Source organism: Peromyscus californicus, unplaced genomic scaffold (assembly GCF_007827085.1).
Source record: "Peromyscus californicus insignis strain IS unplaced genomic scaffold, ASM782708v3 Scaffold_22__1_contigs__length_63687245, whole genome shotgun sequence".
Taxonomy (NCBI): domain Eukaryota; kingdom Metazoa; phylum Chordata; class Mammalia; order Rodentia; family Cricetidae; genus Peromyscus; species Peromyscus californicus.
In genome coordinates, this window is record NW_026294525.1 from 19,281,544 (window position 1) to 19,298,105 (window position 16,562).

Here is a 16,562-nt window from a genome sequence, read left to right on the forward strand (position 1 = left end):
ACTCTCAGTTTCTTCTCCAGCACCATATCTGCCTGCGTGCCACCATGTCACACCATGATGATAATGGACTAAACCTCTGAAAATGTAAGCCAGCCCAATTAAATGGTTTTCTGTTGCTAGAGTTTTTCTGCCTGGCCCACAGTCAGGGCAAATCTCTCTCACCCGCCAGTCCCAAGCCGCTCAAACCCGATCAAGTAAACACAGAGACTTATTTTGGTTACAAACTGTATGGCCGTGGCAGGCTTCTTGCTAACTGTTCTTACAGCTTAAATTAATCCATTTCTATTAATCTATACCTTGCCACGTGGCTTGTGGCTTACCGGTACTTTACATCTTCCTTGTCCTGATGGCGGCTGGCAGTGTCTCCCCTCCCAACTTCCTGTTCTCTCAATTTTCCTCTCTGTTAGTCCCGCCTATACTTCCTGCCTGGCCACTGCCAATCAGTGATTTATTCATTGACCAATCAGCAACACATTTGACATACAGACCATCCCACAGCAGTTTTCCTTTATAAGAGTTGCTTGTGGTCATGGTGTCTCTCCACAGCAATAGAAACCATAACTAAGACATACCTTATGCCATCATGTCACATATTCACCAGGAAAATCACTATTTGACTTTTATGTAAGTCATTATAGACCTGGTTGAAGGGAAAATTACATGATATTCAGTTTATGTATATAGAATCTTAGAAAGTTCAAAATATTGAAAGTTTTGTCCTATAACCCTTAATTAACATCCATATCTCATATGAAATTTTGGAGTCACTGGCCTCTTGTGGAGGCAAAAAAGCCTCAAGATTTAAGAGGTGTGAATGAGAGGTCTGTCCTGCAGGGTCTTTCTTTCAAGTTATTTGCTCTCCTTTGCTGTCACAGTCAGGTTTTAGTTTTCAAAGGTAATGGGTATAAGCTGACTAGCCAGGTGCTTGTCATAGTTTCTTTTCTCACTTGTGACCAAATATCTGATTCAAACACATTAAGGAATAGAGGATTTATTTTGGCTCACAACTGCAGAGGACATAAATCTATTTCAGAGAAAGCATAGTGGTGGGGCCAGATCCTGTTTATGGTGGTACAACTGTCTTATTCAGCTCCCTCCCTTCGTAGTAGATCAGGAAGCACAGAGCTGGACCAGAATTAGAGATGGGATAACTTTCAAGGCTGACCTCTAGCTGCTTATCTCCCATTCCCCCAAGACTCCACAGACTCCCACAACAGTGCCACCAGCTGGTGACCCTATGCTAAGAACACAAGTGCTATGGGACACATTTCAAATTCAAACCATGCATAGCTCTTCTGGGCAAACTAAGTCATGACACAACAGAATCGCCACGATTGATTGGGTTGCTTACAGATCCACCTACCTCCTCAAAAAGGCCGTGCTTGGGTCTCCTTCCTTATCAGCATGCAGTAGTAGGCTATCCATTTCAGCGTGAAGGGGCCTTTGAGTTTGGCAAGCCCCATGACAGGCAGTGCGTATCCAACCTACCTCTATCCCAGACTCTATGTGTGCTCATCGAACTACAAACCTACTTTGTACTCGCTACTTCTTTTCCTTCCAAGTCTCGGCTCTCAGTTAAGTTACCTAAATCCTACCTACTCTTAAAACACAGTTGTAGCTGTCAACTAAGCCTTTTGTTCTTACCTCACTGCCAAGTGATTGCTATCTGGGGAGGTTTACCCAGGCCCTTTTCATTTGTGTACCTTGTATCGGGAGTCATTTGTTGGTGTTGCACTGACAGCTATTTCAAGCTCTATAACATATATTTAATAAAGGTCTGCTAGTTGTAACCTTGGTGAGTACCCTGGGGTCTCGGTTATCTCTTGTAAGTCAGTGTCTCACTCTCCCATGCTACTAGGATAATTGAAGCATACTGGGGGTGACTTACGTATTAACCTAAGGGAAAGAGGACAGCACACACACAAAGAAAGAGAGAGAGATTGGAGGAGACTCTGATATGAGGGACAGTGACCTTCAAGACTTTATTTTAGAGAAGTAGAGAGTTCAAACTTCCAGAATCTAAACTTGTTCCAAGAAAAGCCAGCAAAGGCAATAGGGATGGAGAATTGAGTTGTGAGGAGGATTTTCCACTGCGATCTTGCCAGTCTGCAAGCAAACATAAAGAGTTTTGTGAACTGGAACATTAGCTTAGCATCTAGAGTGGTGCCAAAGGCTGTAACAGTTTGACCTTTAGAGCAGTCTATTTCAGACTACATTTTATTATGGAAGCACATTCCACAATCTCCTTGTAGTGAGAATTAGAACCTTATCAGAACTGACAGCAGCTCCTCGCCTCAGCAGAAGGACGGCTGTGATTGGGAACCTGGCTGAGTGAGACTCTGAAAGGAAACTGCACTGGAGTCATGAACAAGTACCCAGGCTAGCCCAGGGAGGGCCTGTCAGGCCCACAGCAGTTACATGGCTGAGTTCACCAAGGGTCAAAGGTTAAATAACTCACTGCATGGCAGCTGAGTAAATGCTGTTTGGGGAGCCCGTCAACAAAAACCTCATATAAAAAACAGCTAAAAATATGTAACGTCTATCAGGAAAACCCGACTTAAGAAATGGATACTGTGAACGAAAAGGGTTAGCTTTAACATGTTCTACTCTTTTTTCTCAAGAGCCTAGCTAACCCAGGTGGAGCTCCAGGAGTCCAATCGACGAGAGAGAGGAGGGATTATATGAGCAAGAGATATAGAGGCCATGACTGGAAAAAAAAAAAAAACAACACAAAACAAAAAAAAAAGCACAGGGACAAATGGCCAAACTAGTGGAAACACATGAACTGTGAACCAATAGCTGAGGAGCCCCCATGGAACTGGATCAGGCCGTCTGGATAAGTGAGACAGCTGATTAGCTTGAACTGTTTAGGAGGCTCCCAGGCAGTGGAACAGGGACCTGTCCTTGGTACATGAGCCTGCTCTTTGGAACCTAGGGCCTATGCTGAGACACTTTGCTCAGCCTTGGTGCAGGGAGGAGGGGATTGGACCTGCCTCAACTGAATGTACCAGGCTCTGCTGACTCCCCAGGGGAGACCTTGCCTTGGAAGAGGTGGGAATGGGGGGTAGATTGGGGGGGGAAGGCTGGGGGTGGGAGGAGGGAGGACAGGGGAATCTGTGGCTGATATGTAATATGACTAGAAAATCTCTTTTTATAAAATAAATAAATAGTCTGATTAAATGAAAAAAAAGAAAAAAGAAATAAAAAAGATCCTAGCTAAGAGTATAGCCTTTAAGATAATGAAGCTAGTTTGGAAACACACTGAAACAAGCTATACCAAACCAAAAAACCTCCAGTTGAGTGACATTTGGGGTTGAAAAGAATAGTCTTACAATGATTGTACAAAAAAGTCTAAAAGAGATAAAATGACTTTCTCATTGTAGACAGTGAGTCAGCATGAGCTCAGGTTTTGAAATATAGATCTCTTGGCACTAACTGTAGGAAGATGCTTTTGATCTCTAACTTCTGGAAGAACGGAGGAATAATTGCTGCTGAAAGTTTAGAGCCTTTCCCATAGGAAGCACGTCACTCTTCATGTTGGAATGACTATAAAAGAGGAGTGCTTGGGCTTTTACTTCTTCTTCTATTTCTTTTTACCTCTTTTTTTCTTGCGTTATTTTAATTGTTCTCTTCCTGAGTCTAGATAATGCCTGAACACATTATAAACTAAATCTACATGCCCATTTTCATTCCCACTTCATGATCTCAGTTTTACTTACTAAAGCAGTATGCTCCTTTGAGTTTCTTCTGTATCCTTCTAGAGTCAGTTGATATACTGAGCATGTGTGCAAAAAGAATTATACTTTGCATATTATTCTTCATTTTGGTTTTATAATTAAATTTGTCTTGACAACTTTTATGAATTTGTCAGCTGCTGTGGGATGGTCTTTCTGTATGCTATGAACATGTGTTGCCACCATTGGTTAATAAAGAAGCTGTTCTGGCCTATGGCAAAACAGGATAAGAGTCAGGCAAGAAATCCAAACAAAGATACAGGGAGAAGAGAGGCAGAGTCAGGGGAGACACTGAGAGCCACCAGGGGAACAAGATGTAATGGAACACAGACAGGTAAAGCCATGAGGCACAAGACGATACATAGATTAATAGAAATAGGTTAATTTAAGATGAAAGAGCCAGTTAGCAAGAAGCCTGAGCCATAGACCAAACAGTTTGTAATTAATGTAAGCCTCAATGTGTTTATTTGGGACTAAGAGGCTACTGGACAGGAAAACTTCTGGCTACAGTCAGCCTTGTCTTTCTTCTTTCAATTTTAAGTTTTTGCTATGAGTTTCAGTATGTGTGAATGTGGGTGGACACAGCTCATGGTGCTTGTAGCAGTCAGAGGATAACATTCAGGGGTCAATTGTCTCCTTTCGCTGTGTTGAGACAGGGTCTTTCCCGGTTTTGGCTCTCTGCATATGCCAGGCTGGCTGGACCACAAGCATCTGGCCCGCTTTATTATCTCATCCCTCCATCTCCTTGCAGGAGGGCTGGAGTTACAGATGCATGTCACTGCAACCAGTGAGTGGCTTGATAAAATCACCTCCCGGAGATGGATCTTTCTGAGTTAGCCTGGTTTGGTATATCTATAATGTTAACGGAAGTGGTCAGTTTGTTTCCCATGAAACTTCTACGAACTTAAGAGTTTCAGGTTCAGTAACAGGATGATAATTTGCCTAAGCCCTGGTCAAGGAGAATGCTAACATTTTTTATTCCAGGTTTCGTTTTTGATGTGTGTGTGTACATGTGTGATTGAGTGCACATGTGTGTGTGTAGAGTCCAGAGGTCAGTGTCAGAGTCTGTCCACCCTTTCTTTTGAGACAGGCTCTCTATTGAACCTGGAACTCATTTATTATTCATTAATCAGAAAGTCCCAGGTATCCTCTTATTTCTGCCTCTCCAGGGTGCACTACTCTGCCAAGTGTTTTTGTTTTGTTTTAAGTGGGTGCTGGGTTTGGGACTCAGGTCCTCATGCTTATGTGACCAGCCCTTCACCAACTGAGCCAACTCTTCAGCCCAGCTTTATTCATGAAAAAAAATATTATCTCAACATTTTAGTTTAAATTCCCCTTACTTTGAATAAGAGCAAGTGCCTTTTATAGTCTAAAGATACTTTTATGCCTTTACTTGATTAGCAAGCACGGTTTTCTAAAAATTGTTCTTCAACTTTTCATTTAAGTGCTAACTCGATGTTCCTTTTACGATTTCACTTTGAAAATGGGTTCACGGTTCATAGTTTAGTGACAGCTGATTGTCCACACTGGTCTCTGTCATTCTTCTCTGAATTCTCTGAGCTACTTCGTTTATCTTAGCTGAGTGAAGGGGTGTGTGTGTGTGTGTGTGTATGTGTGTGTGTGTGCATTCACACAGGCAAGTCAGTGTGAGAAGTGGGTTATCATCACAGTGACTTCTAATCAGGGCTCCATCAGCAAGCCCACATATCTGTCCCTTCATTATCTGTTTAAATGTCAGAATATTCTTGGGTATGGCTTATCTATACATGAACCCATCAGAGACAAGACTGACATCAAAGAAATATCAGAACAAAGGTAAAGGCTGTCCTTTTTTTGTTCCTTTGAAAGGGACTGTTTTAAAAAAAAAATCCCTTGTGATGAGAACCTTTTACAAATTCTTTTGTGTTTTCAACTTGCCATTAAACATGACTTCCCTAATTTTTCTTACAGATTCCTGTATGGTCTCCAGAATTGGAGAGAGATAAGCTATCTGATATTTTTAAGAAGATCTGAGGTCAGTGAAGGAAGTCCTGTGCCAAAGTAGGTGGTTTTAACTGGAAAAGCAGACTTGCCTATCTGTATAAGTTTTGTACTCTACCATCAATAAAAATGCCTCTGTGAGACTTTCTGGTAAATGATGGATACCCTCCCACACCATCTGCTGAGAAAGTCCTGCACTTGCACAGCCTGCCTCTCTAACCTTGTTTCCATGAAAACTCCAGTCAGGAGTGACAGTGTACATCTGGCAACACTCCACTCTGTCACGTGACTTGACAGTATAGACCAGAGATAGGCAAGGGAACTGTGCCGGTCTCTGTTGTCAGTTTTATTGACAGAAAAAAATGAGTCATTAGAAAAGGCCGTCTGAATTATAGACCTAATTCAGTTCCTGTGTATTAACCAGCAATTCAATCAAGCCCAAGACAATTTTCAAGGACCTGAAGCAGCAGAGTGCAACTGGCCTGAGGTCTGTTCAGCCTAGTCATGAGATGTCTACTGATTTCTCTCCCCTTGTCCAAGACATGCTGTCAGTAGATTTGACCGTTTTCAGCCTAGTGCAAGAAGGTGGTATAAATTTCAAAATGTTGTCACCACTCTGTCTATTCAGGTATAATTTTGGAAGTACAAATAACAGGGCTGTGTGTTTCTTAATTCGATGATTTAGTTTCATGCTTTGAAATACTTCATTAAAATATTTGGTTGGTTAATTTCTGCTACTACTGTGGGGAAAGATTTGACTATAATGGTCACTTGTTTCCTGAGACCAACCATAAAACTATTCCTGAATATAAAAGAATTAGGAGAAATTTAACAAAAAGGGAAATTTATGAAAATACTGGATATTGCAGTTTTAATATCTTTTGTTTTGTAAGAATGTATCTTAGTAATTTTAGGCCTGACAACTAAAATCAAATTACGATAAAGAAGAATATTCTGTGATGTTGACTTTCATTCAGTAGTATACTTTTATGCTAAAGTATTTCTTAGTGATAAGGAACTCAGTGATCAGTTATTCTCTGAGTTTGTGGTGCATACTGCCAGAAGGATCATGACAACAGTATCTTCTTCCATACCGAGTGCGCAAATAGAATATGGCAAGGAAGGTTGGCCAATTGTTTTGGCCAAGTGACTGGTTAAAAATAGAATGTTTAGTTTTTCTTTATAATAACTACTCATAGCAAACCCAGAAAATATAGTAGAATATAATTAATAGATGTTAATATATGCTAATTTGAAATGAAAACATATCATTTCAATAACAAATATAAGAAAAAATATAGCCAGTACATTGAAGGAAGTACCAGCCTAAAAAAAAAAAAGCTAATAACCTTTTCTGAGAATCACATGGATGATTATAATAAATGTTTTCCAAACTGGAAAACAAGATACAATGTAAATGCCTATGCTATTGAGAAACGATGGTCGCACGTAATACAAACCCTTAGAAACATTTGAACTGTTGGGAAAATTTCCAGCTTCCATCTGAAAGTGTAAATTTGTAAGATTTACCATTTTGGAAAGAAAATCGTCGGTGGATTTTGCGTTACTGAAAGCATGTTAGCAAGTTACACGCACGAAACACGGTGACTCGAATGAACGAAACAGCAGACACACGAGACAAGAGACCACGACAGGTCAGCGTAGGTTCGCATGACATTTCAAGTGAAGTTCAGGTGCCTGGGAGGAGGAAGGAACTAGCCCGACAGCTCCAATGACTGGCAGTATTTTCACAGGTCCTTATGTCCAAAGTGGCAAAGCACAAAATTCTCTAATGGGCCTGGGGCCAGATGAGCTCGGATGCGGTCCTTTGAGATGCCAGAACCACTGGAAACGTTCTGTGAACCACCTCATTGATTTACCCCACAGCAACAGGAAGCAGACTTTCCTCTTTCCTTCCTTCCTTCCTTCCTTCCTTCCTTCCTTCCTTCCTTCCTTCCTTCCTTCCTTCCTCTCTCTCTCTCTCTCTCTCTCTCTCTCTCTCTCTCTCTCTCTCTCTCTCTCTTTGTTTCTTTCTTTCTTTCTCTCCTTCCTTCCTCCTTCCTTTTTTCTTTCTTTTCAATACACAAGGTCACTTTGCTATAATGAACTCACAAATAAAAACTTCACACAGATTAACATTCAAACAAACAGTTGCCTAGTCCCGAACTCTGTGGTCTCAATGAACTTCTGTTCAGTTAGAATGGCCATTTCGAAGGCATGGAGCTACGCTTAGAGTTTTACACTTTTGCTATGAATTACCTTTTTACTTATTTATCCAACACACGAAGAAAGAAAAAAAATGAAAGTTAACCATTAGAAAAGCCATTATCTTTATATTCTCTTCATGACTAGTGTCCTCTGCCTGCTTCCCGTCATTCCTTGTCACCTCAGGTTACCCTTTCCTGTCCTTTCTGAATATTATACTATCCCCACATGCACATTTATTCTTATGAGCCCTCTGGGGCAAAATGTGTTAGGAAGCACTTATTTCTACATGTATCAAACATTAAATGGACTTGAAAATCAAATGCATTGAAATGGATTTAAAAATTACATGCAGACAAAATTGTAGGAAGAAGTACCATAAAGTATGAGCAAAAGTCTTTGTTCCAGGGGTCCCCATTAAAACAAAAGTGTTCAAACATGTGAGCCTGTGGGGGACATTTCACACTCAAACCACAACTCTGGTTCTGGATGGGTGTGGACATATCGTCTCTGAAACTTCGTCAACTGTGCCACCGTCAATGGTGACAGTGGCCACCTCAACAGCCTGGGGTGGAGCATTTTTGTCCGTGGTGGTGGTCAGCTAGTGGCTGGCCATCTTAGTAGCAAGGGCTTTCTGATTCCTCCTATTCTGATTTTCTCATAGTCAAGTGACTTAGCTGCCAGGATCCCTCTTGACGTCAGGCCTGACTTGTGCCCCACGGGCAGCTGCAGTGGTGGTGTGTGCCAGGACACAGGTGCTGAGAGGCAGTGGAACTGGGTTTCTGCATGAGTGTCCTGTTGAACTGTTGTTGGATGTGTGACTCGAGCGCATGCCCACCCCCTTAGGCACAGGCAGGTATTAGCTCTGCCACTGTGAGCAATTCCACATAATTCAAGCTCAGGGAGTGGAGACGCAGCTGTGACCAATCCCGGTGGCCAGAACACACCACTGGCAAAGTTCCAAGGAGGAAGAGCATTCCTAAGGCTCAGGCCTTCAAGAACCAGGGCAGGGCTGCAATTCGGCTCTAGAGTCAACAGGGAAGTATGTCGATTTGGACAGCAAAAGAGAGGGTGTTGAACCATGACATCTCTGGACCCTGAATGAGTGTGGGCTCAGTTAGAGGGCTCAGTTCTATGTGAGCAGATGCAGTGGTACCCAGGACCTGGGAATGGTGTGGTGCCTCTGTGACTTGGGCTCTGTGTGCTAGGGAACAGTACAGTGTTGGCTTCTCTAGTCAGGGATGGGTCGTTTCAGGGAGATCAGGTGGTCAGATGATCAGATGGTCCCGATGTAGGGAGGCAGTATGTTACCATTGTTTGGCTCAGAGGATGGAGTGTTGCACATGAGCCAAGCTTACAGTTCTTTTGGATATCAGACACCATGTAGTTTCCAGCACCTGAATCATGACTATTCTCCCGGATCAAGACTGATTCCCTACTGAACTACGTGTGTGTGTGTGTGTGTGTGTGTGTGTGTGTGTGTGTGTGTGTGTGTGTGTTACTCAAGATTGAACAGAGGGCTTCCTGCATGCTAGACAAGGCCTCTACCACTAAGATATACCCATAGTCCATGAGCTACTGGGTTAATTCAGGTATCAGAGGGATGGCATGCTTTACCACCTGAGATGTGCTTTCTGCCCTGGACTGCAGAATCTGATACTCAGGGGATAGGATACAAATGAGTGTGTCTGCCCCATCAGGGCACAGCTCCTATTTTATGGGGTCAGGGAATCGGCTTCACCCCTTTCTTGAGGGGAGCATTGATGTTCAGCCAGCTTAGACGCAGCTTCTCCTCTGTGCTTGTCCACCTGCTCCTAGAGGGACAGGACACCATTTGGGCTCAGGTACTGTTATTATGGCTGTTCTGATGGACCTAGGCTCTAGAGTAGCACAAGCAGTGTGAACCCCAGGCTGATCTCTAAACTGAGTTCAGGGCCTCTGAGGATGTAGGACCATAGAAACAAGGGGAGCAGGAGTCCCCAGTATTCACAAGGGTTGCTTGCTTTTGCCTTCACACTGTAAAGTCCGGTCCAGTTGTGGGTGATTGACAGCTGGGAGGGTTAGGAATGTTGTTTTGTTCCCTTTGCTCTGTGGCCAGCCTGAGGTTTTGTGCTTCGCACTTCGTGGTGGTGGTGAAGCTCTACCCTTGTCCTTCACTCACTAAGCTGCTGCGTGTTCACTGTTTTGTGAAAAGGATATCTATTAGGTACCTGGTGGACCATCTTGCTAACAAACCTGTCCACTCTTCTTTAACGTTGTAAGGACTGAAAGCAGCCGGCTATGGTGGCACACACTGGTAGGATTTGCTGAAGGAGGCAGAAGCAGGAGGATCACGAGTTCGAGACCATCTGGGGGCTACACATTAAAAAAAAAAAAAGAAAAAGAAACAAAAAGAACTGGAGGCAAATAATAAATGGAAGAGAGAGGGTCTTGGTGGGTATCCAGTAAGTGTTTCATACATTCTTTATATAAAAATCCCCTGAGTTCAAGGCATTCGTTTGAATAAACTGATCAAGGCTGGTGTGTTATTTCTAGGGAAACCCTGGTGACTTCCAGGCCGTTTAATTTGGAGAGCTTCCCCAGTGAGCATGTGGCTGACATCTATCTACAATGCACACAGAGCAGGCCTTCCTGACAAAACTCTAAGGCCCGTCTTAATGGATCACAGGAAGCGTTTCACAGCATGAGTCACTGGTGTTTCGAAGCAACATCAATTTGGTCATAATCGGTTTCTATGGTTTCCACAGTTATCACTCTCTGCCTTGATAATAAGCACCAATAAAACCTGACCTGAATGGGCAATAACAAGAGAAGCATCTAAAGGACACTCCTTTTATAGTTTCCTTTCTTGTAAAACACTGCAGTGACTTCTTTTGCTGAGGCTATCCTAAAATTTACTGCTCAGTGCAGTCTGAGGTAATTGGCATTCAGCATTTCAGGAAGGTTCTTTGCAGCAACAGGATCGATGCCGTGCGATCAGAATCAAAGAAAATCTGCATAGAAGCAGGAGTAAGGAGACAAACATGTCAAAAACTGCTCGAGCGTGGCGTAAGCAAAACAGCTGCCATGACCATGATGCAAGAGAAACACATAATAATAATAATTTAAAAAAAATCCCACATCGCAAATATATCGGGAACTGATGGTGCTGTCCCTGATGGAAATCAATCCAGGAGGATAAACATCAGTTGCAATGCAAGTGATCTTTCTTGGAGTCACAGAGAGACGGCCTTGAAATCAACTTTCAGCCGGCCAGGGCTAAGAAAGAGATGGGCAGCTGTTCATGTTGTAGTGGCTTAAGGGCAGTACAGTTACAATGACATCTTTTGGTGGAAGGCAGCAACTAGGTGCATCTTCTGTGACATGCACCTGACCTTTTCCCGGTTAGGACTTTCCCAGGGTGCCTTTCTGCTTCATATAAAGTACACTAGGATTAAAAAGAAGGGGCCTGCTCTCTGCAGCACCTAATTCTAAGGATAGCCCCCTACCTCTACTACATCCCTTTCTCCACTCTTCCACACCTGTCATGACAAGCCACTGCCTCCCTGGGCTCCCTTCCTGAGCATAGGAAGTCCTTCATTGACTTCACCAATGGGCTCTCGGGTGCATGTCCTGGATGGAGAAAGTGACATAGTTTTGTTATCTTGCAGGACTTTTTATCTTGAGCCTTTTCTGGAACAGTAAGAAGACAAGCAAGGGCTCAGGCTTTCCCAGGGGCAGCACAACCTGACAGAAGACATCCTGTTGCCAGGGCTTTTACTGCTGATGAGGTGTGAATCATGCAGAGAAAAACCCCTGGCAAGGAGCCATAAGGACCTGTCTTTTTCTGATGCACTGGGAAATCTGGCTGTGTTCAGATTTTTCTGTCTTGTATAACTTTTATCAACTTACTTGCTACCTCTCATTCACAAGTTCTTCATCTATAAAATGGAAATGATAATAAAGCCCTCAACATGCTGCCTGTGAAGTTTATGTAAAAATTCAGTAACTCATATCAGGGTTAGGATTTCAGGGAAGCATAATGGTACTTTAACCACTGTGCATTTTCTACATGCATAGATGGCATTTATTTAGAAAAAAACAACTTCAAAATGTAATTTTACTTTTTCAGGGTCCATTAAAATGTCTAGTTATATCATAAGGACTTTTGCTTTTAGCCACACAGACCTGATCAGAAGTAGATGGACTCTGGGACATATGATACTGGATTTAATGGCTTCAAGCAAGCAATGATACCATTGAATTAGTCTGAAATTACTCTCTGCCAGCTAAATCCAATGACAAGCTGAAATCAAGAAAACTGCACAGTTTTGAGAAGTGTTTTCTGGGCTCTTGAATCTGTTTTCATTCTGTTTATTGTCAGTTATCGACTGAGCTCTATATGTGAAGGGCTATATGCTAGTTGCTTTGGGACCACATAAAAAGTGTGAGATACAATCTGATCCCTGGGAACACACTACAGTAAGAAAAATATTACGTACAAAATAACCATATCAAAAGTAAGAATGAAATCTACTGTGAGAATTATGTGAGCATAGGGGTTAGGGATATTTACCATTGGATTTTCCTATGCATTTTGAGGAAGTACTTCTTGACTTGGGAGAAGGAAAGAGCAGGACCTTCATCCTCATTGAAGTTGACCTTCCTATGCCCATTTTAGAGATGGTCGTTTCACTTGCATAAGAATCTCTGGGGCTGCAGGGAAGTGAGGGACAAAGGACTCCACTTGGCATTTGGAGTTAGGAGACCTTGGGTTAGATGACGTAAAGATCATTTATCAATAGAAGATACAGCTTGAATAAGATGATGGGAGTCAACGGGTTAACTTCAGTGCAACTAAAATCTTTGGACTATTAGGAGCAGTTGGCTGAGATTATGCAAGTCTAGTCGCTATGATTCCTCTTGTCAGTCTTGTTATAGTGTGCCCTAACAAGAGCCCCTCTCCCCCATATGCTGCCTGCCACTCCTGTGTAGAACCAACACTTCTCAATGACCGAGGTTATATTAATTACTTCTTTAATTGCTATGACCAAATGCCTGGCAAGCCAGTCAAGGAAGGAGGGGTTTCTTTTGGTTACAGTTAGTTGGACACATCCCATGGTGAAAGAGGTATGGCTACAGGAGAGAAAGAAAGAAAGAAAGAAACAAACAAACAAACAAACAAGCAAACAAAAAACAGGAAGTGGGGCTGAGCTAGGAAACCCAAGGTCTGCCCACATTAATCTACTTCTATCAGCAAAGCTCCACCTCCTAAAGGTTCCACAACCTTTCCAAGCAGCCCCACCACCTGGCAAACAAGTGTTCAGACAGAGGAGTCTGTAGAAGAATTTCCCATTCAAACCACAACAGATGAGGTTATTCTTGGATGAGCTGGTAAGGAGGCACCCAACCAAAGTCATCTGGCTGTTGGTTTTTTGTTTGTTTTTAATGAATGGGAGCACTCAAAAATTAATTGATGAGGGAGGCATAAAAGAGACATGATCTTTTAAAAATTTATAATCAGGAAATAAAGGGTCTTGGGCTGCTCTATGTAAATATTATTAACTCAGTTAATCTGGAGGCATTTCTGGTCTGCTACTTTCATTCTGTATTTGGGTTTGTGGACTTTAAACATGCAGATACATGCTACACTGAAGCGAACAGGCATGAGGAGAATATTATAGGAAAAGAAATAGAAGATACTTTAAGAATCCCCAGGGGAGCCCCAGGCAGTGGGACCAGGACTTATCCTGAAATGGCTTTTTGGAACACAGTCCCTAAGGTGGGACACCTTGCTCAGCCTAGACGCGGGCTAGGGGGTTGTGGGGACGGTGTGACCTTGGTCTGTTTAACCTCTTTTGCAAAACCCCCAGAGACCACCAAGGAGGCTGTTTCTGAAGCAAGCACATAAGTGTCCTTTTATTCAGGTTCAACCTGGGCCACCGCACAGCAGATGGAAGGAAATGTGGCGGCGGCGGCGGCGGGCATGAACCCAGATGTAGAGAGTTTTTATAGGGAATGAACCCAGATGTAGAGAGTTTTTATAAGGAAAAACCACAAGCCAGGAATTGGCAATTTGGGATTGAATAGAAAGGATATGGCCAAGGTGATTTTTTTGAAACTATTGGTCTAGACTTTGGGTGCGAAACCACATTTGAAATCATTGGGTTAGACTTTTGGCGGGGAACCACAACCTACTGAACAGGATTATCTGGACTGCTCAGCAGGATTATCTAGATATCTTCAAGGGCCATAAACTACAGACAGGATTCTGTAGGAGGATACTGCTCTGTATCCATTCTAGCTGTCATGGTACATTCCTGAGGTCCTTCCTGGAACTGAGTACAGCAGGTGGTCTGAGATGGAGGCCCTTTCCCTAAGGTAGAGCCTGTAAAGTCAAGTCTAGGCCTTCACAGGTCCTGCCTCTACTTAGTATACCAGACTTTGTTGACTCCCCAAGGGAGGCCTTACCTTCTCTGAGGAGTGGATGGGGGGATGGGATGGGGGAAGGAGGGGTGGGAGAAGGGGAGGGAGGGGAAACTGGGATTGTTATGTGAAATGAAAAAAAAAAAAACTTTTAAAATTAAAAAAAAAGAATCCCCAGGGAACTGCCTTTAAAAAGGAATAAATTCTTTTTCAATAGGGACTAGCCTATTTTAAAGAAGACTATAAACACCCATGATCCTACAGTTTCCCCAGTACATTCACAGGCCACGATTCATAGGGAAAACAGAACTCAGTTCTCTTCCTAGGAGCTGATCTCCCTGCAAATGTCAGAGGAAACCCATGTATGCTTGCTGGAAGCATCCAAAGGACCCCAGGTTTCATTCTGTGGAGCATTACCAAACTCATGGCTTCCTTCCGGTCGCTCTATAGGCTGTTGAGGAGAAAGCGAGGGCTTGCAGAGGTGTAATTCTAAGAGCAGTGTCACTGTGCCAGTCTTTGGACTGGGCCAAGCCCTCCACCTCTGGGCCAGCCTAAGAGTGTTCTACTCTTCACCGGCAAAGCAGATCATAGAAATTATGTTATGCGAAGTACCTGGGAGTTTTGCCAAGCTCTTTTTGGCTATCTTTCCATCTATTATTAATACATAATTGCATGCTGATCCAACTGTCTGACTTCTTTCCTCCTGTGCACATTGTGGCAGGACTCCCCTGTTTCTTCTTGTTGTTATTGTTGTTTGTTTGTTTGCAGACAGTGTATATCACCCATGGACTGTGCTGACATTTAAAATGTCGGCATCTGAATATAGTCAGGAAGATCATCGTCTCTGGTGACACACAGTTCTTCCAAGTGGCTTTTAAGTAACTTTGACATAGGATTCACCTTTCAAAAGAGGAAAAGAGAAGATACAAAGAGTTACCTCTACGGACTCCTAGAATTCACACTAAATGGGAATAATAAATATTTGGTAACCTAACGTACAGACTTTTAGTTTAAAGAACATGTACAGTCCTTGATTGGAGACTTCAGATGTTATGGACCACTCAAAGGAGATTCTCAAAACTTCTCAACTGTGTGAGCCTGGAAGCTCTTGATAAACAAAGCAATTTTAGACACTAATACATCAAGAGGGGAATTGATATCTATATATATATGTAGAAGGTTTTTGGACCACCACCCCCAAAAGAAAGGTCAATATCTACAAACCAATGTTTACCTACCCATGAGAGGAAATGCTTTCCAGAATGGTGATATGGGATAGTGTTTTATTTATTTCTGTGACTCTAGACCTCACTGGAATACTGGGCTTGCTGTTTCCTTTCTCTGGTGTTATGTAGAGAACTTTTATCACAGTTCCATCAGAAGTTATTGCTATGATGCTGGTAACATGCACTTAATGAAGAGAATGAGAGCAATGTCCAAAGATACAGATATTAAATATTATGGCAACCACTATTTTCATACTGCATTAATAAGTTTCTTTTATTGGCCTTTACTTTTTAGTAACAGAACTACGACTTTACACGGCAGGATGGGCATTGCAGCCATGGAAACACATTTCTTAGCCATCTTCACAGTTTGACCCCAGAGTTACATTCTGAGCAGGAGACACAAGAGCACACGTTGGTGTGGTTTCTGGCGTGGCTGAGATCGCTTTGCTGGGAAGGGCTCTCCCTTGGTCTCTCTGGCATTTGGGCCACTGCATCTTGTAGTGCAGTCACAATGGCTAATCTGAAACAGCCACCAGCCAAGCCATGGTCCATAGGAGGGATACTGTATGCTGAGGATAGTGAAGGATCAATAGAAATCTAGATTTCTGACAGTCCCCTGGCTCCTAGAAAAGTTCAAGTGTCATGATGGTAGAGGGGGCCAGGTCTGGTCCGTGCCCTGAGTGCCCAGATAGCTTTGATAGCTCACTCTTTCTTCTCTGGGAGGAGCATGCACTGTAAGGTCTGAAGGTGTTTTTCCTTCAGGAAGCTAGATCCTCAACAGGGTTCCCTGTGCCACCTCACAGAGCCATTTATTTAATTCAAGTAACATGTCATCATCTCCAACTATCTTACAGAAAGACAGTACAAGTAGAGGGCTTTCTTCAATGACACAGTGTAACCACTCCAGCTGTTCTGTCCATTCCAGTGAGAAACTGAACACAAAATCTATTTCAGAGCCAGTGGTTCTGCTACCTCTGGCCAAAGGTGACAAACATTGTAGTTAATGGGC

General features: G+C 42.8%; 1 long non-coding RNA gene across 12 annotated transcripts in view; it reads left to right on the plus strand.

Annotated features, from left to right (window-relative positions):
• LOC128118415 (uncharacterized) overlaps positions 1 to 11,876 on the plus strand; it is a 262,810-nt gene extending 250,934 nt beyond the window's left edge. For 10 of the 12 annotated variants that reach the window (XR_008221194.1, XR_008221199.1, XR_008221202.1 and 7 more), the window contains 3 exons: positions 5,685 to 5,774; positions 10,182 to 10,352; positions 10,455 to 11,876. This is a non-coding gene — a long non-coding RNA (uncharacterized LOC128118415). Of the gene's footprint in view, positions 1 to 5,684; positions 5,775 to 10,181; positions 10,364 to 10,454 lie in introns of all 12 variants that reach the window. The other 2 variants (XR_008221197.1, XR_008221203.1) reach the window with 2 other exon arrangements.
• Positions 11,877 to 16,562: the final 4,686 nt, after the last annotated feature.